This window comes from Neovison vison, chromosome 1 (genome assembly GCF_020171115.1).
Source record: "Neovison vison isolate M4711 chromosome 1, ASM_NN_V1, whole genome shotgun sequence".
In the NCBI taxonomy this organism is placed as follows: domain Eukaryota; kingdom Metazoa; phylum Chordata; class Mammalia; order Carnivora; family Mustelidae; genus Neogale; species Neogale vison.
Genome location: NC_058091.1, coordinates 170,334,013 through 170,361,252, shown reverse-complemented (window position 1 = coordinate 170,361,252; position 27,240 = coordinate 170,334,013). Strand labels below are relative to the sequence as shown.

The following is a 27,240-nucleotide window of genomic DNA, read 5'->3' as shown; positions in this document are numbered from 1 at the left end:
ACAGGGACAGACTCATAAATACAGGGAAATAACGGATGATTGCCAGAGGGGAGGGGAGGAGGAAGGAGGGGAGAGATGGGCAAAATGGGGAAAGGGGATGCAGAGATACAAACTTCCGGTTATAAAATGAGTAAGGTACAGAAATGAAAAGTACAGCATAGTGAATATAGTCAATAGGACATAGTGACTTACGCTTATTGTGGTGAGCACTGTGTCTTGTCCAGAATGGTCAGATCACTGTGTGGTGTATCTGAAACTGTTATATGTCAACTAGGCTTCAGTTAGAAAAATAAGCATAAGTAAATTTCTCTGATGTGTGAGGATAAAGCAGTCACAAACCAACCAACTAGTGGTTGTAGAGATTAATGATTTGATCCTTAAAGTAACCTGAATAAGCAGATGAAGCTATTTTTTTTTTCTGAAGTGTAATTTTATTGTAATGAAGACTAATTTGTGTCTTATAACCTAGGGACTCATGATCGCTCATAAGTTGAGTAGTTCAGTTTTCTAGAAAGCACATAGTATCCAAGCAGGTCGTTACAGAGAGTATTTTGAAGGATGAAATGTTTTCTGTAACCCTTTTTTTTTAAATTTACTTTTTATTTTCAGTATAACAGTATTCATTATTTTTGCACCACACCCAGTGCTCCATGCAATCCGTGCCCTCTCTAATACCCATCACCTGGTTCCCGCAACCTCCCACCCCCTGTCCCTTCAAAACCCTAGGGTTGTTTTTCAGGGTCCATAGTGTCTCATGGTTCACCTCCCCTTCCAATTTCCCTCAACTCCCTTGTCCTCTTCATCTCCCCATGTCCTCCATGTTATTTGTTATGCTCCACAGATAAGTGAAACCATATGATAATTGGCTCTCTCTGCTTGACTTATTTCACTCAGCATAATCTCTTCCAGTCCCATCCATGCTGATACAAAAGTTGGGTATTCATCTTTTCTGATGGAGGCTTAATACTCCATAGTGTATATGGACCACATCTTCCTTATCCATTCGTCCGTTGAAGGGCATCTTGGTTCTTTCCACAGTTTGGCCATTGCTGCTATAAACATTGAGGTACAGATGGCCCTTCTTTTCACTACATCTGTATTTTGGGAGTAAATACCCAGTAGAGCAATTGGCAGCGTCATAAGGAAGCTCTAACCCTTTTAAAAAGACTTGGTCCATTTTGGAAAATTGACGATGAATGAAAAATACAATCGAAAGAAAGAAAAGTAAGTTTTTTCTCCCATATATCTAAGAGATCTTCGCTGGTTTTTGTATTTTAAGTGCCCCGAATGAAATGGGCCTCATTTTCAAAGGCGGTTAAGTACCAGCATGTACAAAAACTTGTTTCCTTTGATGTAGCACCAACTGAAATAAGGATAAATATGTCATTGAAGATAATAGTGTGTTTCTCCTCTACCTCCCCAACTCCTTTAGGCCACAGTAGGTATGCATGTGTCCTCCCAACCCCATGAAGGAACCTAAAATAAGGATTTTAAAATGGCTGGTCAGATTACACACACTGCCAGGACTTCTCCCCTTAAGAGAGGATGTCAGTGAATGCTCCCAGGTATCACCTTCGATCAGAAATAAAGAACTCTGCCTTCAGCAAACTCACTTTCCTGGTCCTTTTTACCTCTCATGGAAAGCTTTTTTTTGTTGCTACACCTGTTTATTAATTATGACTGCTGTATTTATCAAGGAAATTTCCCACCAGAGATGCGGGATCTATTTCTATCTCCTAATGACAAAGCATGTGTGTTTTATGTAGTGTCACCAGTTTTTCTTCTTGTTAAAAAAAGAAGAAGAAGAAGAAGAAGAAGAAGAAGAAGAAGAAGAAGAAGAAGAAGAAGAAGAAGACTTGTTACCCTTCAAGGCATAATGATCAAAAAGAACTATCAAGCAGATCCTAAAGCACACACTTCTTAACCCCTGAACCTTTCCTAACCTCTGAAAATGTTAAGATGGCAATTACATTTTCCGTTAAAGAACGTCCCTTCAATTTAGGGGCTAATCCAAGAGCTTGTATCATTATGTCAATTTCTAAGGTCAGTTCTATCCCTCAGAAGAAAACAAGTCCCATCAAAGTAACATTTTCCTAAATGTTACTTGATACATTTTTATAGCAACTTGAAGATCCCGAGTAAACTGAAAGTATGTTTAGCAACAAAATAAATGTAACTTAGCCAGCCACCTGGATAGGTATCTTAGTTGAAAGGCAGCTGTGAATTCACCTCCTGCCTGGAATCTGAAAATCCAGTTATTTTTATCTGGGATTTTAGAGGTACAGCCTCTCACAAAACCATGCCCCATGTGCCAGAAATGTCTTTTTTGGCATCTGGCTGCACAAAAGCCTCTGATGAGATATTGTCTTCAAATTAGTGTCATTCCCCCCCCCCTACTTTTCCAGAAAAAGATGAAACCAATTGCTTTTCCCTCCTGAGGAGAAGTCAGATTACTACCCCTTGCTCTTTTAATTTTGCCTTAGCTGGATAAAACACACTAGGCAGCTTCCAAAGACAAATCTCAGCATGAGACTCATCTGGCATTATTAAGTATCCAAAATAAAACTCATAGAAAGGAAACTACTATGAGTCTCAAGGAATTCACACGCGGTGGAGCCTTAGAACAAGGAACTTCTAAAAGAAAGGAGGAAGCGAATCTGCTCTTCTCAGTTCTTTACAAGCATCGGCCACCACGGAGCCAGCGAAGCTTGGGGTCCATTTCTGCAAACTTTGTCTGCAGGAAAGCATGCACGCAGGCCCAGATCTTGTTGGTTTCCGATCCGGAGATGGTTTCCAGCACCCCCTTTCCCCGGTAATAGTCCAGGACACGTTTGGTTTGGTCTTCGTAAGCCTTCAGCCTCTTGCTGAGTGTCTCGGGTCTGTCATCCTCACGCTGAACCAGGGGATCGCCAGTCAGATCGTCCACGCCGACCGCTCGGGGCGGGTGAAATTCGAGGTTGTAGACGCGCCCACTGCTCGGATGGATCCAGCAAGCCGAGAGGCGTCGCCTGATGACCTCGACGGGCACGTCCATGTTCATCACCAGGTGTAGGTGATAAACCCTGTCTAGGGCCTCAGCTTGCCGCAGCGTCCTGGGAGAACCCGCACAGCAGCCAGCTCCCCCGGGGGGAGCTTTTCAACTCCTGAAGGGTCAGCCGGGTCATAATGTCGTCCGGGATGAGCCTCCCCTGGTCCGTGAAGATCTTGGCCAGCACGCCGAACTCTGTGTCCCTCAGCTGGTTGTACCGGAGCAGGTCCTTGCCGGAGAACTTCTGCAGCGGGAAGTGTTTGACAATACGCGATGCCAGGGTGCGCTTGCCGGAGCCCGGGGCGCCCATGAGCACCGCAGGTAGGAGCCGCCCCAGCGCCCCCATGGCTGCTGGGCTCGGCTGGGGGCTGCGGACTGTTGGGCCTCCGTGCTCCCCGCGGTGTGTGCGGTCGGGACCCCGCCTCCCCGCCCCCTCCCACCTCGCTGCGAGCAGGTGCAAGCAGGTGTCGGACACCGCCAGACAGCTTTGTACTTGCAAGACGGAGCAGCCACCTCCTCGCAGCTCGCAGTGGGAAAGATGGTAAGCAGCAGTGCAACCCAGACACCGGAGCTGTCGATTCAGAGTTCCACCCTTCACACGCAGAAAATGGGGAGCATGGAGAGAGACGGGGCCTAGAGAAACAATTCAAGAGCACACGATCGTTTCTTTCACCAGCTGAAGGAATGATGGGAGTCACAGGCGTAGACAGTCCAGGACGTGGAGAAGCAAGCCCTGGCCGAGGTGTGAGTAAGCAGGACTCTCGCACTCCAAGCGGGGAGGGGTGTCCTCACCATCACGGCTGGTTTGGAAGGGCAACGCTGGCGGTGGCTTTGGAGGTTTTATAAAATTACTTCTCAGTATCTTCCTTAAGACAAACTCTCCAAGTAAAACAAGAAGGCACACACGGGATGTTCGATTGGGCTATATTGCAACAGTGCAAAATTGCTCATTACCTAAGTGCTCACTAATGAGAGAAGAAAGAAATGAACCTCAGCCCGACTGGCCCTTCATAGCAGCTACAAAGACAGATCCTTGTGTGCTAACATGAAAGTAAATGCAGAGTTGCAGCATGGTATCATGTACATTCGGTTGTTGCTAAGGTATGTTACAATTTATATAAATATATCTGTGGCGTGAACTGGGAAGCCAGGTTGCAAACAGCAGAAAGACAGTTTGATTTCTGCATTTAACAGATGGCTCTGTCTGCGTCAATGAAGTGAGAAGGTGCTGGGATTAGGCTACTTCAGCAGACCAGCAGACAGGTGAGAGAGGACCATTTTTACTCTTCTTGCCTCGACAGGAGTGAGAGTGAGCACCTTTTTGTTTGACTGTGGGCCATTTCTACTTTATTTCTGTGTAGGATTTTTTTTTTTTTTGAGATTGGATTTATTTATTTGAGAGAGCAAGTTTGTGTGTGTGAGAGAGAGCGTGAGTAGTGGGGAGGGGCAGAGGGAGAAAGAGAAGCAGACTCCCCGCTGAGCAGGGATTTGCTCCCCCTTCCCCCATCGGCCAATGCAGGGCTCGATCCCAGGACCCTGAGATCATGACCTGAGCAGAAGGCAGACGCTCAACCGACTGAACCACCCAGTCACCCTCCATGTAGAATTTTTAAACTGATAATTATCTGCTGATCACTTCCCTGGAAGGATGCTTTAGGTTTCATTTATTACACAAGCCGTGGGACAGATCTGTCCTCAGCTTGGTCTTGGGTGGTCCAGTTGGCTCAGTACAGCGTGGGACCCTGGATTGTAGGGAGCATTAGCTCAAGAGAGAGTGCTGACCCACTACCCCAGCATCCACTTCATTTCTCAAGAAGATCCACAGAAATGAGGTGATGGGCTGTTCTCCTCCGATAAGCAAGAGGGAAAGATTTAGGGGCATAGAAACCCAATTTCTGTATTTGTGTTTTGTGGGAGCTGATAGAACTGCCATTCTAAACGCTCAGACTTTTTTTTTTTTAATTGTTTCTGTTACTTTGGGTCTTTAAGTCAGTCTTATAATCTCCTACTGTTACCATATTCGAAAAAGTTACATTGACTATATAAGAAGATTCACAAGGTGTACAGATATTTAATAGAAATTTGGCCCATATCCTCCAGCAAAGGAAAAGAGAAATGATGTTGTAATTGCTTTGCGTGATAAAGCAGCATACTCTTACTGTCTTTTAATTATATACACAAAAAGCGATCCCACCGAGGTCTTTCTATCTTCCCGGATAGATTTAGACTTGGAGTATATTCAACTGTTAATTAAGACACCTAATTTGGTACCCGGATGCGATCCCAGAATATCCCAGAGAGTAGCTTCGGAGAGAAGGTGGCGTTTTGCTCAGCTGCAGGTGTGAGTGGGCGAGGATGTGTTTCCCAGCAGCTCAGAACAGGCACAGAGGATGCTGGGCTGCAGGTAGACGTCGGGTTCCTACTAAAGCACAGGGTTATTTCTGGTTCCCAAGACCACCTCGGTCCCTCCTCTTTTCCCAGGCTGATGGCACTTACAGCCACTTGGGACACACTGGTTGTACAACTTCACAGCATCTGTTTAGGAGACTTTCTGACCAAATACGTAAAGCCCAATAGCCTAGTCCCATCATGGAATCCATTTGGCCGCATTTAGCAGACAATGTCTTGGGCCTGCTGAGTGTGATTGCGGACAGTTACTGAGACTTCCTGGATGTTTTCCGTGGCCACAGATGCCAAATGGTGTGGTATATAAATGATGTAAGTTTATATAAGGAAAAATATAACTAGCACTCAGACCCAACATTTGGTAGTGTTCTTGCTTGAGTTGGAGCCTCACATTGTGGGTAGAGTTTGCTTTAAAAAACAATGGAAACTGGTACATAGATATGGCAAAGTCCAACAAGGGTATATAAATGACGGAAGTTTATGAACTATTGGCAGAGGCAACAAGAAATGAAGAGGCGGTAGCAGATGTTCCCCTCATCTTCCCTCCTTCAGTGAGCTTACGATGGTCAGAGAAATTCCTTCTATGGAAAACCTTTAGCGCCAAGCCCGGCACTTAATAAACACCTCAAGAAGAGAGGCTAGTATTGTTTTAGGAAGGCATCTTTGATTCCAGAAACCGAGGCTAGCTAGTATTTATTAAACACTTACTCTGTACAGATACTGTTTTTAGAGATTAAAATATCTTACTTCCTCTTCATAGCCCCACTAGGAGTAGATGACAGGATCCCCAGTTTGGGGATTAAAAAATCGTCTTGGAGAAATTAAGTAACTCAAGGTTACAGAGCTCTTCAGTGGCTGGACTGGGGCTTGAACTGAAAGCCTGCGTTCCTCCAAATGCCATGTTTAGTTTTCTGCCTGGCTCCCAAGACTACCAGAAGGCAGCTAGGGAAAGACCTAGCTGGGAGTCCCAGAGTCAACCTGACTCTTCCATTTGCTAGCATGGTGACCTTGAACATCTCACTGCACTTTTTCTGAGCCTCTATGACGTATGCATCAAACGGGGACAGCAGTGCTAATGACCCAATTTGCAAGCACAGGATGAAATAATGGGTTACGGAAATCCGACGCTGGAGGCACTAAGTCTGTGTGCTATATTCACACACCACGGACAGGTCATATGCGATTTCAAGCAATCCCCTTCCCTCTTTGGGTCTTGGTGTCCTCAGCTGTCAAGATCATGGGGTTGACCCCAAGAGCCCCACTAGGGAGAACGTTCCAGAATTGGATTGGGCCCGGGTAAAATAGTCCTGACTCTGAAGCTAATGAAAAGAACCAGATCAGCTTCCATCCAGTGTGCTCTTGGTTGGTAATTGTAATTATCATAGTCTGCAGTCCTTAGAAAGCCGAACCTGACAATAGCAGGTTGCTGCTGCAACCTTGCTCTGAAGCAAGAGAAAAAGAACGAGACAGAGAAGGAGGAAGGGCACCTGAGCAGACACAGCTGGCTGGTTGCCACAAAGTACCCACCGACGACTTTATTTCATAGCACCACCTCTGAAAAGTGGCATCTCTGGACAGTCTGGAGTAAAAAGAAGAGAGAATGAATTTATCTACCCATCTCCATCTCCCATGGTGCAATATTTAGACCATGGGGTGTCATGTTAATTCCTCTGCAATTAGGGGTCATGCGGTTCTGGGCTCTGAAGCAAGGTCCCCTCCTGTCCCACATCTTGGGGCTCCCAGGGAAGCCAAGGTGGGAGATGAGAGGCATGTGCATGGGTGTGAGGCGGGGCTCGGGGAGGGGGTACCTGGGAGAAGTTACAGGAGCTGGTGGCTATGGTGGCCGTGGGAATGAGAGACAGGTGAGGCTGAGGGTCGGAAGCGGTCTCGGTATGCCATCCCGTAGCTCGGCCCAGCCAGCTGCCAAACTGAATCAGAGGGGGCGGACTTGTAAAACAAGGACAGCAATGAAAGAGGAAATAATCCATAAAAACACCCGAAAAAGGAACTCAGTTTTTTATCCTGAAAAGAAGGATAATAGTAGTACGAACCCATGAGTAATTAAGAAGTTAGAGGCATTCAAGGAGTTAAGATCTGTAAAGCATTTAAAACATAGGTGCTTACAGAAGCTGAGATGTAGACATTTGATTAAAAGAATGGAACACCAGCCACGTGAGCTTAGGTGATTTCTGCAACCTCACGTGTTAATTTTACCTCGAAGCTTTCTAGCTATGAAGGAAAAATAAAACATGGCAGGCTTCATAATTTCTATAATCTGATTGAAATGAGCCTGCTAATCCTGAAGGAGAGCCAAGAATTCACGTGGCATGAAAACCTACAGGGAATCCATCCCAAGGGACATTAAAAAGCAAAATAAAGAAGGAGCACCTGGCCTGGCTGGCTCGGGGGGGTGGGGCCTCCAACTTTCCATTTCACCTCAGGTCATGGTCTCAGGGTCGTGAGATCGAGCCCCGCACCTGGCTGGTTGCTTGAGTCTGCTTGAGATTCTCCCTCTCCCTCTGCCCCTACCCCCTGCTTGCACCCAAATAAATAAATAAATAAATAAATCATTTAAAAAGAAAAGCAGAATACATAATATGTTCAGAATGTTTAAGTGAAATGTACAGAAGAGTGTGCTCAATTCTCTTTGGCTGGTGCTTTTACCAGACGGATTCAGCTGAGCTCTGAAAGTGCAGATAAAGAGATTGGAACTGGAGGCCTTCTATTGGGTCATCCTGAATCAGTGACTCTCCAGCGGAGGCAGCTTTGCCCGCCCCTGTCCCCGGGGACATTGGGCAATGTCTGGTGACATTTTCAGTTGTCAGAACTTCGGGCCAGGGTGGGTCTGGCGCGTGGCATCCTGTGGCTGGAGACCAGGGATGCTATGAATAGTGCAGGGGACATACCTACGTGTCATTTATCTGAAATTCACATTTAACGGAGACCTTTGTATCCTGATTTGCTAACTCTAGCCACCCTAGCGGCTTAAATATTTCTGCAGTGCACAGGACAGTCCTCCACGGGGAAGGATTATCAGCCCCCAAGTCTAAACGGTACTCAAGTTGCAAAACCCCACCCTCAACGAAGTACAGATGTTTACATACTTTCCGAGGGGAAGGAGGACCCAGTCTGGACGTTAAGGTATCTTTTCTTCAGTCAGACTTCTGCTTCAGATGAGTTAGCTGACAAGTAATTTCAGGCCAGAATCTCTGGCCATGTCCAGAGGACACGGTCTGCAAGTTCAGCCGATGACAGGAGTGGCTGTTACTAACCGTGAAAGGGGAAACTAACAGACACACGGGAAACTCAGCAGCCGGCTGCCCTCCTCACCTAACTTGCTTGTTTAAGGTGCAAGGTGCACTCTACCTGGGGCTAGCTCACCTGAGTTAGGACATCTTCATCCACATCCATCCTTTGGGGCCTTTTCTGAGCCATTTCTTAGCTGTGATGGGTGGCGACTGCGTCCCCAGCTCCCTACCACGGTGACAAGAACTGAAGGCAGACCCATTCTTGGCCTGGCATCAGGTACTAGCCGATGTTCTCACCAGTGACCCCGACTCACCCAGAAAGGATTCTGTTACACGTACTGTCCTCTGAAAGGGCGGGGGATTGGATCATTGTTTGAAAGCTTGCCATCCCAAAAGAGCTGAAAAAGTAAGGGTTTTTTTGTTTTTTTTTTTTGTTTGTTTGTTTGTATTTGCCACATTAGGGTTAGTTTTGGCTTTCTGAAAAATGGAGTTCCATGGCTCACTTCCTTTTTCATCTGCAGGGGGAAACGAGGGACTGCTGTGTTTTCATCATGTGTCATGAGTCCCAAAGGCCTAGGTGACCCCTTGTTGGTTTCCATTTGAATTGCAGGGTTCTTGATGCATGGAGTCCTTTTTTTAAAAAAATAAACTCTTCTGGGGACGCCTGGGTGGCACAGTTGGTTAAGCATCTGCCTTCGGCTCAGGTCATGATCTCAGGGTCCTGGGATCAAGCCTCCATGTCTGCTCCCTGCTCAGTGGGGAGCCTGCTACTCCCTCTCCCCCTCCGCTTGCTCATGCTTTCTCTCTCTCAAATGATTAAATCCTTAAAACAAACAAACAAGCAAACTTTTCTACTGGAATAATGTCACAAGTACAGAAAAGTTGCATTGACAGGACCAAGAGTTTTCATACGTCCCCATCGTCTGGTTCCCTCTCTAGTTAATATCTTATGGGACAACCAAGGTATATCTGTCCCAGCTGAGAAACCAACGTACCTCCATCGCTATTGATTCAACTCCAGACTAAATTTGGATTTCACCCCATTTTGTATCAATGTTCTCTCTCTGTTCCACACTCCAGTCTACATGACTGTGATGCCTCTAGAGGCCACATCTCCCTCATGTCCTCTGGTCTGTGACAACCTCTCACTCCTTCCTTCTTTGCTTATTTCTTTCCCCATTCTGTCAAGTCTCTGGAAGTGGGTAACGAAGTCCCACCCTTGTGGGATGGATGGGGTTTAGCGCCACCTCCTGGAGGGGTGGGCAGTGTCTACTTACTTGAAATTTTTCTGTAAGAAAGATACCCCATGCAGCCATTATAATGAAAATTTTAAATAAATACATCTGCCAAGCTCCCAGATTAAACAAATGTTAACCTTTTCCCAAAGATGCATCAGCTCTTTATTTTTATTTATTTTAAGGACCTATTTATTAGAGAGAGAGAGAGGGAGAGTGCAAGCAGGGGGAGGGACAGAGGGAGAGAGAGAATCTCAAGCAGACTCCCGGCTGAACATGGAGCCCAACACGGGGCTCGATCTCATGATCCTGAGGTCACGACCTGAGCCCAAACCCAGAATCAGACGCTCAACCTAGGGAGCCACCCAGGTGTTCCAACTCTTTGTTTTATTATTTTTTTAAAGATTTTATTTATTTATTTGACAGAGAGAAATCACAAGTAAATGGAGAGGCAGGCAGAGAGAGAGAGGGAAGCAGGCTCCCTGCTGAGAGCCTGATGCGGGACTCGATCCCAGGACCCTGAGATCATGACCTGAGCCGAAGGCAGCGGCTTAACCCACTGAGCCACCCAGGCACCCCCAACTCTTTGTTTTAAATAAACTTTGACACATCGTGACAGAAATGGTTGAGGTATCCCTCCTATTTCTCCATTATCCCATTCCCCTTTCTCCTTCCCTTCAGGTAACAGCTAGATATCTCCATATTGTCTCTGTAAGAGGACTTCCAGTATTTCTGTTGCATTATGCAACTTGTTTTCTTCATGCAACTTTATTTTTCTGTTCAGGTTGAAGAATGTATGTGGGACGGCATCGTAATCTTCCCAGTAAATGGCCCCCAAATCCCTTTATGAGTTGGGTTCTTTGTAGAAAGTTTTCCTGTCAGCTATTTAATTTATTTATTTAAGTGTTTTGTTTTGTTGAGTGGGAGTTGGTGGGGAAGGGAAGAGAGACAGGGAGAGAAAGAATCTGAAGCAGGCTCTACACCCAGCGCAGAAACCCCCGTCTGGCTTGATCTCATGACCCTGAGATCAGGACCTGAGTTGAAATAAGAGTCGGATGCTTAGGTGGCTGAACCACGCAGACGCCCTGTTTCCTACAGGAAAACATACCTTTGGTTTGTGAATTGGTGAGACACGCAGGACACCTCCTGGACTTTGTTCTTAGAAGCGGGACTGGGGAAGGTTCTAGAAAGAGAAGAGGGAAAAGAGGAACTGGTTATCTTTTTTGCTGCTTCCTACAGTCTCTAAATACTGGCTGCCTCTTCCACTCTTCTTTCTGCCCTGGCTACTCACCTCCCCTGGTGTTTGTGTGCCCTTAGAGCAAGTCCCTTATAATCAGTAAGGCATGACAGGAGGCCACCATGTCAGCCCTCCAGAGGCAACGCAAGGCACCATCAGAACTGAAGAGAACAAGGTTTCAGTGCCTGAGCTCCAAACCTGGACATCTTAAAACTCAGACTCAGGGACGCCTGGGTGGCTCAGTTGGTTGGACGACTGCCTTCGGCTCAGGGCGTGATCCTGGAGTCCCGGGATCGAGTCCCACATCAGGCTCCCAGCTCCATGGGGAGTCTGCTTCGCTCTCTGACCTTCTCCCCTCTCATGCTCTCTCTCACTGTCTCTCTCTCTCAAATAAATAAATAAAAATCTTTAAAACTCAGACTCAGTGTGTGTCAAGCCAGTCATGGTCTTCCCCCACAAGCTCTTCTTGCATCAATATTGCCAACTTTAACATCTATCTGGTCGCCACAGCTTCCTGGGAGCTGTTCTTGACTCCTGCCTTTCTCTCTCCTGTCACTAAATCCTGCCACTAAATCAAATGCTATTATTCCTTTAAAAAAAAAAAAAAGGATTTTATTTAAGAGGGAGAGAGAGCATGTGCGCACGAGCAGGGGGGAGGGGCAGAGGGAGAGGGAGAAGCAGACTCCCCGCTGAGCAGGGAGCCTTATATGGGACTCCATCCCAGGATTCCAAGATGATGACCTGAGGCGAAGGCAGACGCTTCACTGACTGACCCCAGGTGCCTCTCAAAGTGCTACTATTCCCAATTGTAAAATACCTTTGTCCTTCCATTTCTGTCCAGCCCTAGATTGTCACTCTCATCACTTGTATTATCTCACACCCAGTTACAATGGCCCACACCCAGCTGCACTCCCTATCCCCAGCCTCACCCCACCACACCGTCTTGCAGCCTGGAGGCTGGAGAAATCAGACTCTCTTAGTTCCCCAGGGAAACTTTCCCCACTGGACCTCAGGACATATCCAATCTTCTGATCCAGTTTGCAAAACCTGAAAAATCTCCCTTTCGCTTATTGTCTCTAGCCTCCCTTCCCATCCTCTTTGCCCCAGACTTCGTCTGCCAATATGACCAGCTTTGTCTTCTTTGCGAAAAATGTGGTGTTTCCCTCCCATCTGGGGCGTTCTCACGCACCCTTCTCTCTGCTTGGAAATCTGCCGCCGTGCAACTTCTGTCGGCTTTCATTCTGCAGCCCAAATACGCCTTTTCTGCAGGAAGCACTCTGACCAAGCCTCACTGCTGACCAAAGCCTCCTGGAAGCCCTCTTGTTGACTAGGCTCTGACCTTGAGCCCTTCCTTGGCCTACCGAGGTGCGATTTTAGCAAGAATTTTGCTCAGTCTGTTTAGTGAACCCTACCTGGGTATCTGATCACCCTCCTCATTCCCCACCCTGGACACCTAACTCCCTGGCCTGCCTCCAGCAAAATTCCTGTTTGGCCACTGCAGCAAGAATCTGCAACCCTGGATGTCTCCTCTTTGTGATTTTTTTATCCACTGACCCCCTGGTTCTTCTTACTGGCTCTCGATCCACAGTTGTCACTGCTGTATTTGGAATCGAGCTCAGTCCATCTTGAAATCTCTTTCTCCAGTCATTACTGAGTAATGTCTGCCTTGACCACCTTGACCTAGGGTCCAGCTTGGTTTCTCTTTAACAATGCCCCAACCACCCCCCAACTCTAGACGAGATCACTTCGGTTTCCCCCATTGGGATTATCGTGCTTTCCTATAACTCCTTCTATAAGTCTGTTGTTTTCTTACTGAATTTCACGTCTCATGAGGGAAGGATGAGGTCTTGGTTCCCAGCACATCCTGAAGCTTGTCATGTGTAGGATGCAGTCAGTATTTGTGACATCATGGAATGAATTCTCCGGGTTGCTCACTCAGAAGGTGGCGTGGTAGGCCGGCACCATGGGTGCGATGAATCTGTCTGTACTTTCAGACTGTTGAGCGACGCTCAGCCCAAAGCCCTTCCTGGGTCTGGTCTTCCCTTGAGCTGAAGCCCTGAGCTGATTTTCCCCAGCGAGGCCTCCCTGGAGAGAACTGGCCCCTGCCTCGTTCATTCGTGTACTCAGGCTGGTTCTCTTCCTCCACAAGTGCCTGAAATTCACAATCGTACCTTCTGTCCACCCGTCTACCTGATCCACCTGTCTTTCTCCCCACTTTCTGGCCTGCATGAAAAGTAGACAAGACCTCAGTTAATGAAATGTGGGGCTTGGGCATGGAAAGGGAATTGCTAAGTTGTTCGTTTAAGGTAAGCATTACTCGTCCTGCATCTGTCTCTGCTTATTCATTTCACCGATGCGTGGAAGTAATTGACTGCTTTTGCTACCTGTTGGCATACTAGTAGAGACTCTCGGATACATCTTGGGTTTGAATGGGGCGGGCATTCTGAATCTGGAAATGAGAGGTGGCTGATAATTTTCGAACCAAAACATCTTGATTTTTTTTTAAAGATTTTATTTATTTGACAGAGGGAGAGAGATCACAAGTAAGCAGAGAGGCAGGCAGAGAGAGGAGGGGAAGCAGGCTCCCCGCTGAGCAGAGAGCCCGATGCGGGGCTCGATCCCAGGACCCTGGGATCATGACCCGAGCCGAAGGCAGGCTTTAACCCACTGAGCCACCCAGGTGCCCCCAAATATCTTGATTTTTAATGCATTTCAGTGACGTTTGGAATGTGGGTAGAGGCAAATAAGAAAGTGATTATGTCACAATTACTTAAAAAAAAAAAAGATTTGGGGCGGCTGGGTGGCTCAGTGGGTTAAAGCCTCTGCCTTTGGCTCAGGTCGTGATCCCAGGGTTCTGGGATCGAGCCCCGCATCAGGCTCTCTGCTCAGCAGGGAGCCTGCTTCCCCCCCCCCTCTCTTTCTGCCTGCCTCTCTGCCTACTTGTGATCTCTGTCTGTCAAATAAATAAAATCTTAAAAAAAAAGATTTTATCTATTTATTTGACAGAGTGAGCATGAGCAGGGCAAGGGGGAGAGGGAGGGAGAAGCAGACTCCCCACTGAACAGGGAGCCCGATGCGGGGCTCAATCCCAGGGCCCTGAGATCATGACCTGAGCCGAAGGCAGATGCTTAACCTGCTGAGCCACCCAGGTATCCCCAAATTAACTTTTGTTAAATAGATTAGAAGCAGAAGAGTGTCACCAGTATTGATACTGAGCGACCAGAGACCTGTCAAGCCCTTCTCAGACCACCAGAACTGTACTCCAGAGAGAGGAAGGTCTCATTTAAAACCTCTCTCTAATTAGTGAATCTCTGTCATTGTTTTAAAGGTTTATAAAAAAAAGAGGATTCCATAACCTCTCTGACAAAAACCTTCTAGCTGTTAGGAATGCTGACTCTGGGAAACTTGAGTCTATTGATTTTTTTTTTTAACTTAAATTTTTCAAGCTGCAGGTAAAATACAATTCCTTTCATCTTTTTGCTGTAGAAGGAAACCAGAGGCTTACCAGAGGTTAAATTGTCCATAATCCTTCCTCGTAAGTAAGCGGTGGGCTTGAGATCTGGACCCCGGCCTGTCCAATGCTAAACCGCCTTCTCTTTTGTTCTTTGACCCATGAGCCTGCCTTGCCTAGTCAGGGGGATTGTTCAGCCGACGAGATAATTCGGTCCCTTACAAGTTCAGGTTAGAGGTCGTGCCCACCATTGGCCACAAACCCATGTGTATGTCTCTAGCTCTGTGTCCTGTGTCCTGTGTCCATGTCAGCTGTTGTCACCAAGACAGGCTGCCTTGGGAACCACTGGCCAATGGAGGCAAGACTGAGGTGGGTCAGGGTGCAGCGTGGTGCTAGAGGAAGCCAAAAAGCTCCTGGGCTGTGTGTGTGCCAGGCCTTGAGCGTAGGTTTCCACCTCGCATCAGCCCAGAACATTCTGACACTGGAAAAGCAGTAAACGCGGATCCGAGCTTATGACTAGTAACCCCGTCTCAGACCCCTTGTCTGTACTGTGAGGGTCGTAACCCCTGTACGAAGGACCCAGGCCACATCACATGCCAAGGATTGAAACCAAGCCTCGTATACCATGAGTTCTCCATGAAGCTTCCATGCAAATAATACTTAAGTTGTTACTGTTACCTATGTTATTGCTGTGCTTATAACTTGAAAACAAAGTGTTGAAACAGAGCCACAGCCGATTAAGCTTGACAAGGCCCTGGGTATCATGGTGCCTGACTGGCCGGTGACTCAAAATCAGTAGGAGAAGTTGGTGGTTCCAGCAGCTGTGTGTGCTGGGGCCAGGGTCGGGGGGTGGGGGGCGGTGCGGGGTGGTTAGTCGGTAAGGTGTCTGCCTTTGGCTCAGGTCATGATCCTGGGGTCCCAGGATCAGGGCCCCAGATTTCAGTTCCCTGCTCAGCGGGGAACCCTCTTCCCCTTCTCCTCCTTCCCCTGCTCCTTCTCTCTTTTTCTCACTCACTCTCTCTCTCAAATGAATAGATAAAAATCCTTAAAGAGAAAAATTAAAACTCACACATCTACATGGGTGCCAAAACACCCTGCCATCTTGTACGTTCAATTCAGCTACATCTTCTGTCTGAGAAAATGTTCTTTACTCATTAAATATTGCATTTAACTTTTGTCCCCAAAGCCTTGCTTTCCAGGCCTGTTTATACCAGGTGGCTCTTGGTTTCTCTTTTTTCATTACAGCTCATTGATTTATTCACATCCAGAGATTGTGTTAGCCTATATGTACTTTTCAGATTTTTTAACTGGCTTCTTACTGAATTCTCCTTACTTTTTCTCTCTTCATTTGTAGCATTTTATTCATTTCATATCTATGTGACCTTTTCTCTAATGCTGCATTAACATTTCCTACCTACAGCTCATCTGTTTGGTTGTTTTATGTATGTGTGTATATATATATTTTTTTCTTAAACTTAAAAACCTTTACATAAATGCTCAAACTGCACAAGAAAGTATCCTTACTGTAAACACAGAAAAGTGTGTGCAATTCTTATGAATACTTTTCCATATTTATTAGCTTCAAAGTACTGAGCACCTGTTTTAAAGTTCTAATGGTAGAAACTCAAGGTTTTATTTTAAAATCTGCAACCAAGGGCGCCGGGGGTGCTCAGTCAGTTAAGCATCCGATTCTTGGATACGGCTCCAATCATGTCCTGAGGGTTGTGAGATTTAGCCCCTCGTCAGGCTCCACGCTCAGCACGGAGTCTCCTTGTGGTTCTTTTGCCCTCTGCCCCTCCCCTGATGCTCTCACTCCCGTGTGCATACTTGCTCTCAAATAAATAAACAAATCTTTAAAAATGTATATATACATACACAAATAAAAAAAAAAATTCTGCCACCAGCAAAGCTGAGAAATGTATAACGTCATGACAATATGTCCCCTGACGTTGTTGGCAGTTTGTTAATTCACAGATACGTATGTGATCACCGGGTCCTTGTCCATTCATTAACTGGAGGGGTCCCAGGAAGAACGCCCTTCAGATGAGTCAGCAGGAAGCATGTCTGCTTTCCCTACTGTTGTGTGAACCCACGGGTAGAGCCCATGGGTAGAGCTGAAGGGCTTCATGTTCCTCCTTAGACACCTACATACCCATATGAACCTGATGTTCATCTTGATCAGATTTTATCTCTACACAAGGGAGGGGAGAGAGACTGTGTCCCAGGAGTAGACTAGTGTGACCATGCCACCCCCCCAACCCCGCTGGCCACCTTGCCGAAACTACACTTGCATATAAGCACACTCGCTTGAGCTGGCTCAAATAGAAAATACCCCCGGGGAGTCTGTGAAGAAGAATGGTGTGTTTCAGGTCTTCCTCACCGTCGATGCTGGTGGACAGCAGGGGATGTCGCCATCGTCGCTGTCTTGTGATCCTCTGAGTGCAAACCCCGTCCTTTCCGATGACACTGTGACCTGGCAGAGGGACTCACGCAGCTATAAGGAAGTTATTGAGAGGTCGAGGCTCTAATTCAGGAGGATTTAATGGGACCTGGTAACAGGACCTTCTGGGTACCTTACTAAAGCCTCCACGCTAGTTACGTATTTGGCCGAGGGCCAGCTGCCCACGTGGAAGGTTCTCCGGGGCTACACGGTGAGTCAGTAGGTGAATCCCACCCCTGGAGGCCAGTAAACACTCTGCCTCTTGAGGCTTCCTCCAGCTGCAGGGTAGCAGGAAGTAGCCCCATTAATGCAGGAGCAGGGGAGAAATGCGAACTACCAGGAAGTCCTAGGGTTCTCAAGAAGTTCAAAACCCTGGGTGAACCAATGTCGAATTTGCAGGAAATCTTGTGTTGGAGATTGAGGTGAAGGCGTCTGATTTCTGAAGTCTGACTATGACTCAGCAAACCACCACCACAGGCCCCAGATCATCAGAGGAACGCACGCCTCTCTCTCTGAGTCAAGGCGATGGGTGGGAACACTTGCTCTGTGCACATCTATCTGGGGGAGCAGAGCGGCAGAAAAGGAACCGGGATTATGTCAGGACCTGGGCCAGGGACGGGGGAGGCTTTTTTGTTTCTGCCCCTAGGAAATGGCTGCAGGGACAATGACCTTTTTGCACCAGATACTGGAACAATTATTAGCATCAAGCTAGGAAATAATTTTATTTTAAAAAAAGCCAAAGACTGTTTATTCTGTCCCTGGACAAATGGAGGTATTCTTTTTTTCGTGTGCTGTGATCCACGGCAGGCAAGGGAAGAGTGCTGGGTTCCTCCAGTTTCTCTAAGTTCCTGCTGGAGTTCTCCACTTCTGTATCCAGAGGACGGAGAAGGGAATAGCAGGTCACACGGGGACTAAAAGTTTCAAGGTCACAGTTCTCAAACTCCCAACTTGAGCACAGATCTCTATTTCTTGGACTAAGCTGTTTTGTCTTGAGCCATTTTTAAAAATTGCAATTTTAACTCTACCTCTAGAGAGTATTTTCTGTATTCCTTCCCATCTACTTAATATCCTTGACTCGGATCTTAATAGGTTTTTGGAAATGGACCAGTTTGCCCCAAAACGCAGTCCTCAGAATCAGTCTTGGAAATCACCACTCTTCTTTCAGCAGATGGTGTTTGCTGCGTAATTGACTACCTGAAAACTTGTGGGCTCAGACAGGAGCAATTTCTGCAGCTGACAATTTTGTGGCTGAGCGTTTCTGGGCAGTTCTGGTCTTGGCTGGGCTCAGACACGAGTGGGCTGGGTTGGCTGAGAGCTGTGGGGCGCTCTCAACTTGTTCAGCTCGTTCTGCTTCATTTAACCTCCTCACCTTCCTGGAGGGCTTACCCAGGCTTTTCCACATAGTTGTCCGCCTAAGCTTCTGAGAGAGAGAGAGAGAGCAGAAGTGTTCAAGGCCTACCTTGGAACTGGCATGGCATCATTTCCATCACATTCCATTTGCCAAGGCAAGACCCAAGGTCATCCCTGATTCAAGGTTTAGCCTATATCTGGATGGGAAGGGTGCAAAGGGTTACATTGCTGAAGGCAACAGATGCAGGAAGAAGAGTTGGAGCCATTTTTTGGCAATCTGTGATGCCCACCAAAAAAGGGAACGTGTATCCAAATAATTTGATTGCAGGGGAATTTTTCCATGGAAGAGAAGTGGGCTGACAAAAAACTATATAGATCTGTACTTTATTTGAAGTGGTTGTGAGCAGGCGTTCTTGCTGATACTGACGCCGTGAAAACAGAGAACATGGGGCAAATTCTCAGCGAGCAGTAGTCAGGCGTCCTAGATGTTATACCCAATAAATGTGAGGCCCTTTCCCTTCATGCTACAATCATTTCTGTTTTGCAAATGTTTGTGTGGATGCTTATTGCAGGCTGAGGTTTCTGGGAGGTCGACTTGGAGACAGAATGTCGGGTGAAAGGTCTGTGTCCAGGCGCCCACCTGGGACCAACACCTGCAGTGGAGGGAGGGTAGAGTAGAGAGAAGCTGAAGGGACCTGCAGGCCCACGGCCTCAGACAAGCTGTGGAGAGCTCTCTCCTGTCAGGAGCCTGTCCGAGGGCTGTCCCAGATTGGGCCAGTAGAGTTGGGCCCTTCGTAACCTACCCATCTGTGGGAGTCTTTGGGGAAGGACATGACCTTGGGCCCAGATGAGACAATATCCGACGGTGCCAACACGTGAAGGCTGTCTGCTGATTACAGTTCTGGGGCTGAAGGCCCTTCTTCTGGTTTCAACAGAATGTTCATGGAATCACAGGGAGATTCTAGCTACCTAGAATCTCCTTCTGCAGGAGAAGCTGCATGGACACATAATGCGAGATATTTATTGACTGTTGTTCTCCTCAGAAGCTTGCAGATCACTTCGTGATGGGTTTCTGACTCAAAGGACTGCTACCTTCCTTTTGCTGGTGGAGCTGAGCTGGAAGTGGTGGGCTCACTGAGGAACTCGCTTAGCCATCCGTGCAAGTCTGCTTCATGCATATTTTATGCCTCCTCCTCCTCCTCCTCCCCTTCCTCCTCCTCTTCCTCCCAAAGGAGCCCTGATTCCTGCCACCCTAGCTTTTAGCCAGCAATTCCTGGCATGGCAGATGGGGATGTGGACTTTTCTCACTCTTCTGTCTGATCACAAGGTATCCTCAGTGCTAGCAGGGAGTGCATTTGGGCTAAGGGGAGGATCAGAGCTCAGCACTCCAACCCAACTCTAAGGTAGTCATAGATATAAAAAAATCTGACTTTACCAAGTAGACCTACTGGAACAAATTGTGTTGCCATCCTAGTTTTCTTTGCTTGGTGAAGGAATGAAGTTAGCTTCCCTGGTGGATTTAGAATACGATTTCATTTCCAAAAATCTGATTTACATACAGCTATCATCTGCTGCATTTATAGCAGATTAGGAAAGCCCTCCTTGGGTTGTCCATCTCAACATGGAATTGCCCTTTTAAAGGACTTAAGTGGTCTTTGCAAGAGTTCAACCAGCCCAAGAGGAGGCAGTATTGCCTAGTGGTTAGTCAGGCTGTTCTGACTCTGGGGCTGCTAGGTTTGTGTTCTTAGAGAACCCATTGTCTCAAAGCCTCAGCTTTCTCATCTGTACAATGGAGATTACAATAGCTGCTTCTTCCAGACATTACTTATAAGGAAGATTTGGTGAGGTGATGCCCCTGAAGAGCCTGGGATAGGCCCAAGCATCAATAGTGTGAGCTTCTCTTCTTTCGGATGATGGTGGTGGTGGTGATGGTGATGATGATCATGATGACGGTGATGATGATGGTGATGATGATAATGATGGTGGTGATGATAGTGGTGATGGAGATGATGATGATAGTGATGATGGGGTGATGATCACGATGATGGTGGTGATGGTGATGGTGATGGTGTGGAGATGATGATGATGGTGGTAATGATGGTGATGATGGTGATGATGTGATGAGGATCTTGTTGATGGTGATGATGATGATGATGATGATGGTGGTGATGGTGATGATGGTGGTGGTAATGATGGTGATGATGATGTGATGATAATGGTGGTGGTGGTGATGATCTTGATAATCATGATGGTGATGATGATGATAAAAACAGTGAGGCATTTGGTCTTTGCTTTCTGTCAAATCCCCACACTCACTCCTCTTGATGGTTAACTTCATCTTCCAGTTCTTAATTGTTTTGCTGCAGGATCCTGAAAGTCATAGGTCATGGGTAGATATGAATGAATGCCAGGGAAAAATATATTTTTGACAAATTTCTAATATATAGATTCAACTTCAAGATAGCAAGATAGCATAACATGAGTAAGTTCTAAGAATTACATAAAAATAAATAGCTTTGGCTGATTTAGTGGTGCCTGCGATGAGGCACCTAAGGGAACAGAGCAGAAGTGCACTTATGGGGTGGCAGCACCACAGGAGTGAACCCTCGGGTGCAGGATCAGGGGACTGGGGTGGAGAGTAGCAGGCAAAACAAGGGGCCATGGTTTGTGGACACATGGGAGGCACACAAAGTCACAGGCTTCTCATTGTTGGGTCCACCAGTGGCTAGCCAGCAGTGACTGCCAGGGCAGACAAGGCACAAAGCAAACTGAGTAAGATTTCTAAATATATGGGCTTTTGACATTGGCTGTGAAACCCCAGCTGTCCTATAATAAGCTTTAACCTTTGTCCACTCTGGAACAAGATTTCACAAGAGGGTGGTTTCCTCTTGCTTGGCCTCAGGTCACCACAGGTATTTGCAGAGAGGTTACATTGCTGAATCTGCAAACTACTGATATAAAGACATTTATTTTGCAAGTGTGGTTTTGGTATGAGCCTAATAGTCTACAGTGGAAGAGAAGATTCTCTGTCTTCAGCAGATGACTTAGTAATGCGTTTCTTGATTTGGAAGACTTCCTTTGTTGGCATCATAGGCATCTGGTGTGTTCTGATTCATCACTGTGTCTTACTGAGCCATCCACTGTGGTCATACTCAGGTTATCAACTTTCAAAGAATCGGAATTCAATGAAATGCTTGAATACGGACACTGTTTAAATTAGTGGACCCTTTCGCTGCCAATTTAGAAGAGCTTTAGGATCTCTGAGGACTTTGTTGCCGGCACTATCACCATGTGCTTCCATGGATTTTGGAAAATGTAGGCAGCGGGGCCCACCATATTCTCTGAAGTCCTCATGTGACTATGTCCCTAGCATCTGATTCTGGACTTCCACTACTTTCTCATAAAAGTAGGGAGAAAGCTTGAACATTGGTCATCTCTGAGGAAGGGAGCTGAGTGTTTGAGAGTCAAGGTGGGAGAAGAGAAGGTTTTCCCTGTTTATCCTTTTGAATTTTAAACTGAGTGACTATTATAGCCTTTAAAAAAAAAATAAACAAAATCCATTTTTAAATATGAAGTCTTCCAAAAGGGGGTGAGGGAGTGTTGTGACTCAAGGAGGTACCATGCCTGGTGGTAACCGGAAATGGAGCAAAGAGATGAGAGGAGTATGCAAGTACAGACAACGCGAGTCCCTCAGGAAATCACAGGAGTAGGAAGAAGATTCAACTGTGCAGAACTAGGGTTGGGTTTCTTTGTTTGTGGTGGTTTTTTAATTTTTCTGAAATATGTATTAAGACATGCCTCATGAATGTGTATGTGTGTGTGCTAGGTTCCCTTGGCCCGTGACTGGGAAGCAGACAGGCCGGCCAATGGCAGGCCAACACGAGATGCTGGAGGTAAACATCTAGAAAGCCCTCATGAGTCAGAGTGGTCTCTCCAGCGGAGCCTGCCAGTTGTGCTCAAGTTTGCATAAATGCATGTGTGCATTTCCGTGGGGGCCCCCCATCAATTAGGGATCAGAAAACGTACCAAGTGTTTAATTTTGTGAGACTTGTTTACGTCTTGGGCAGGAAGGTGCTGGGTTTCGATGATTCCCTGTCACAGCGTCTCCTTTAATGAACCTCCGTTCTCCTCAAAACAGAATAAATTTGTCTTCCCTGGCAGAAACAGTAAATAATGTATACGGAGATTGCTTCACAGTATTGGTTAAGGCTGTTTCTGTAATCCGTTGTGTGTGCACCTGTCACTTTTTCTCAGTGACAGATGAACTTAATACACTGGGAACCTACCACAGAGCCCTCCCAGCACAGCCCCCAGAGAGGAGGTTACTGTTCACCAGAAAGCTAGCTGGTTTGCAAATGTGCAGGTCAACCGCAGCAGGCTAGCAGCAGGAAAAAAGTCTTCAAAGCAGGGGTGCCTGGGTGGCTCAGTGGGTTAAAGCCTCTGCCTTTGGCTCAGGTCATGATCTCAGGGTTCTGGGATTTAGCCCTGCATCCGACTCTCTGCTCAGTGGGGAGCCTGCTTCCCCCTCTCTCTGCGTACCTCTCTGCCTACTTGTGATCTCTCTCTGCCAAATAAATAAATAAGTTTTAAAAAAAAAAGAAGAAGAAGAAGAAAGAAACGTCTTGAGAGCACGCCAATGGCAAAAACTAGGATGTACTTAATGAGCATACTGAATGCCCCTGGGGCTAATAATGCATAATATGTTAATTAAAAATAAATAAATAAATAAATAAAAATTTTAAAAAGAAGCATACTGAATGAAGATTCTGTCATAGCTTCTCTGCACAGTCTTTAAACTTCAGAGGCTTTTTTTGTTGTTGTTTTGTGGAGTTTTTTTGGTTTAGGAAAGGAAGACATGCACAAGATTTGTTCCATTGTATTTGCATTTGATGGACATTTAAAAAGTTCATACCATACTATTCATATTGCTGCCCTAAACCATGAGAAATTGGGAAATAAGCACATGCCTGAGGTGGGCAGAATTCTCTCCTGGACTACAGTCATGTGAGCCACCCCTTTTCAGACCACAGAAGAGTGTGAGAGACCAGAGTCCTTTTGTTTTGTTTTGTTTATCTCCTTTTTGTTTTGTTTTGTTTTGTTTCTCTCCTTCCAATCAGGTTGACTGTCTTAGTTTCACTGTTTAAACAGTATAAATGGATTATTTTGCAAAATCGTCTCAACTACCAGTTAGGCTGTAATTATTGTGTTTTATGGATGAAGAAGCTGGGACAGAGAGGCTGAGTCATTTTCCCCAAATCACACAGCTAGCTAATCTGGAGTCTAACCCAAGCAGTCTAACTCTCAAACCAGCATGCTAACCACCATGTTGTACTCTAAAGAAAAGTACTTGGGCTCTTGTTATAGAAACTACATTTAATGGAAAATCATTAACTTAATACTTAAATATTAGAACTAAAAAAAACTGTCATAAACCTGGGCTGCCATGTACAGTTGTACAGGTGAGCTCAACTCTAGAGGGGCATGTGTTTATGTTACAGCCCCTATAGGACACCTGTTAAAGCTGGGGAGAACACAGTATCCACAAGTGGGTGCCATGGCCCTGAGTAGCCTGAAGGATTGATGAACTCTGGGTAAATGCTTCTTCACCAAAAGAAATATTATTTCCTAAATGATCCTAGTAAAGTAAGGAAAGTTGATTATGGAAAAAGAAAAGCAGGGGCACCTAGTTGGCTCAGTCAATATAGCACATGACATGATCTCAGGGTTGTGAGTTCAAGCCCCACATTGGGCCTGGAGCCTACTTAAAAAAAAGAAAGAAAGAAAAAGAAAAGAAGAGGAAGGAAAGAGATTATGTAAATCTTTAAGTAATTGGCAAATATGTTTAATTATATGTTCCAGATTGACAGACGGAGTTAACTCACTTTGCCATAAGAGATGTGGTTATTAGAATAATCACTTACCAGGGTGCCCAGATGATGCAGTCGGCTAAGCATCTGCCTTTCAGCTTGGGTCATGATCTCATGACCCGTCCTGAGATCGAGTCCTACGGAGGGCTTCCTGCTCAGCAGGGAGTCTGCTTCTCCCTCTCCCAATGATCCTCTCCCCTGCTCTTGCACTCACTCACACACTCTCACTCTCTCTCTCAAATGAATAAATGAAAAACCTTAAAAAAAAAAAAAAAGAATTATCACCTATTGTCTCACATCTCTTCTATCTTCTGATTGTTTTTTGTACTAGTATTTTTACATCATCAAGATTTATAATAGAATTTATACTTTATTGGGGATTGTAATTCCCACAGTTGCTTAGCCTTAATCCCACATTAAATGGACCACCAGACCTTATATCATGGCCTCTCCATTATTCATTGATTAACTTTTTAATTTGGCCCCAAATTGTCATTGGGTACCTGTAATATTATGACTTGGTTCAAGTATCTTTGTGAAATAAGAGTCTCAAAAGTGGGAATCGTTTGATAACACAGTATTAAATATGTTGTAGGCATTGTCAAATTGGCCTCTAAAAAGGCTGGACCAATTTCCACAACCTCCTATAGTCTATAAGAATATCTATTTTTATGCCCTTACCTCCCCTGAATATTACCACCCAGATTTTGCTGGTATGAATGATTGAAAATGGTATCCTACCCTGGAACCCAAGTCAGAGATAGTGACTATTAACAGTGCACTGTATATTTTCCACAACTCTTTGCTGATATGGAAACAGAATGTACGCACTGACTGGCTTTTTTAACATAAAAACACCCTTCATCTTGCTTTTTTCTCCATTACAGAAAATTCCATAGCGACACATACCATCTAACTTTTAGGAGTGGAGCAATGTATAGGTGTTCCAACAGATCAATGACCATCAAGGAGACATTCCAATATTTATTTAATGTTCTGTTGATGGTCTCTTAGGTAGTTCTAGACTCTTACTTCAAAAGATGTCGCTATAGATATCTGACGCCCACATCTTTGAACACACGGATGAATATTGATTCCTGGAAGTGAAGCTACTGGGTGGAAAGGTATGTGCATTTAATATTTTGATTGATTTTGCCAAAATGGCCTCTAAAGAGGTTACACATTTGGGAACCCCACCAATGGTGCATGGACCTGCCCAGTTGCCCACAGCCTTAGCAAAATAGGTTGGCATTAGCCTTTTGGAACACAGCCTAGAAATCTGGAAAGTGAAAAATGATATCTCAGTTTAATTTTAATGTCCGGCTGTCTTATTTATGGTAACAGTTGACAGACTTTTTAATACGTCTATGAGGATTTGTATTTCTGTGTGTCTTCTGTGAACTCTTTTCATATCCTTTACCCATTTTTCGGTTGGGTTTTTGTAAGGACTATTTCTTTTTGGTTTGTAAACTTACTGATATGTGGAGTAAATTGGTCTTAGCCATCTGTCTTGTTAAAGTAATTCCCATTTGTAGTTTGTCCTTTGTTGTTCTTTGAAGTATTTTTGGCCATGAAGATGGCCAAATTTTTTTTTTTACTTTTATACAAGCAGATTTATTAATAGTTTATGCTTCTAGGTTTTGTGTCTTCCTTACAAAGACATTTTTCATGCCAAGACTGATTTTTCAAATTATCTCATATTGTCTTCAGGGGCATTTATGGTTTTTATTTCCGTTTTAAGTTTTTATTTATTTAAATAATCTCCACACCGAGCGTGGGGCTGGAACTCATGACCTTGAGATCAAGAGTCCTGCGCTCTTCCTACTGAGCCAGCACCTCATCATTTCTTTTTTTTATGTTTATATACTTATAAATATATAAGCATATATTTATATTTTATATTTATATTTTTTATATTTAAACATTTGACTCACCTGCTACTTACTTCAGAGTAAGGTAGGCATTGTTTCCCTTCTGTCCTCATTGTTAGCCTGTTGAACATTCAACGATTCTTCTTCTCCCCACTGCTTGGAAACACTGCTGTCAAGAAAATCCCGGAGTTTCCAGGGGAAAGGTTCCTAGGGACACATCTCGCTCTGTGGTTCATGAATGTTGGCTTGCAGATTGGTCTTACACCGGTCACTTGACCATCTCAGGAGGGGCTTCCTAAAAATACAGGTCCCTGCCCCCGGCCCTTCCAATTCCGAGGGCCTCAGGTGGTGAAGGGTTAAATTATTGTCTTTTTCCCCTGTTTATTTGAAATTGTTCAACTGCATATAAATATTTCATGAGTAGTTCAATAATCGCTATGCATACTTCCCCCAGGTTCATTCACCATTCTTAACATTTTCCCCACATTTACTTTATCTTTTCATGTATTTATGTACACACACACACACACACACACATTTCTTCTTGGAGCCCATTGAGAGTTAGTTACAAATTTCTCTTCACCTTTTTATATTTCCACATTATTATCCTGAAAACCGAGATACCTACCGCCATTGCCACCGTATAATGGTTGTCCTCAGGAGATTTTAACATTGCTAAGAAGACTATTATCTAACAATCCATTTTCACACTTCCCATTGTCCTATATGATGTCCTTCATAGTTGTTGTTTTTGTTTTGTTTTAATGTTAGTTTATTTTTTCAGTGTTCCAAAATTCATTGTTTATACACCACGCCCAGTGCTCCATACCCTACGTGCCCTCCCTTGTTTTGTTTTTCATCCCTCATCCTATCAAGAGCCCTCTATGCCTTTGGCTTTCACAGCCCTTTAGCCCCCTCAGGACAGTTTCCAACTTGTTCTTCGGTTACCTTGACATTTTCGCAGTGTTGCAGAATGGCCTTCAGTGGGGACATCTGTTTCTTCGTGGTTAGATACAGTTGGAGCATTTCTGGCAGCAACACTGCATAGATGATGTGTGTCACGTTAGCAGACACACCATGTCCGTTTGTCTCATCGTCCAGGACGTT

At 45.4% G+C, this 27,240-nt stretch overlaps 1 pseudogene; it reads right to left on the bottom strand.

The window, feature by feature from the left end:
• Positions 1-2,674: 2,674 nt before the first annotated feature.
• On the bottom strand, positions 2,675-3,374 carry LOC122917119 (annotated as a pseudogene).
• Positions 3,375-27,240: the final 23,866 nt, after the last annotated feature.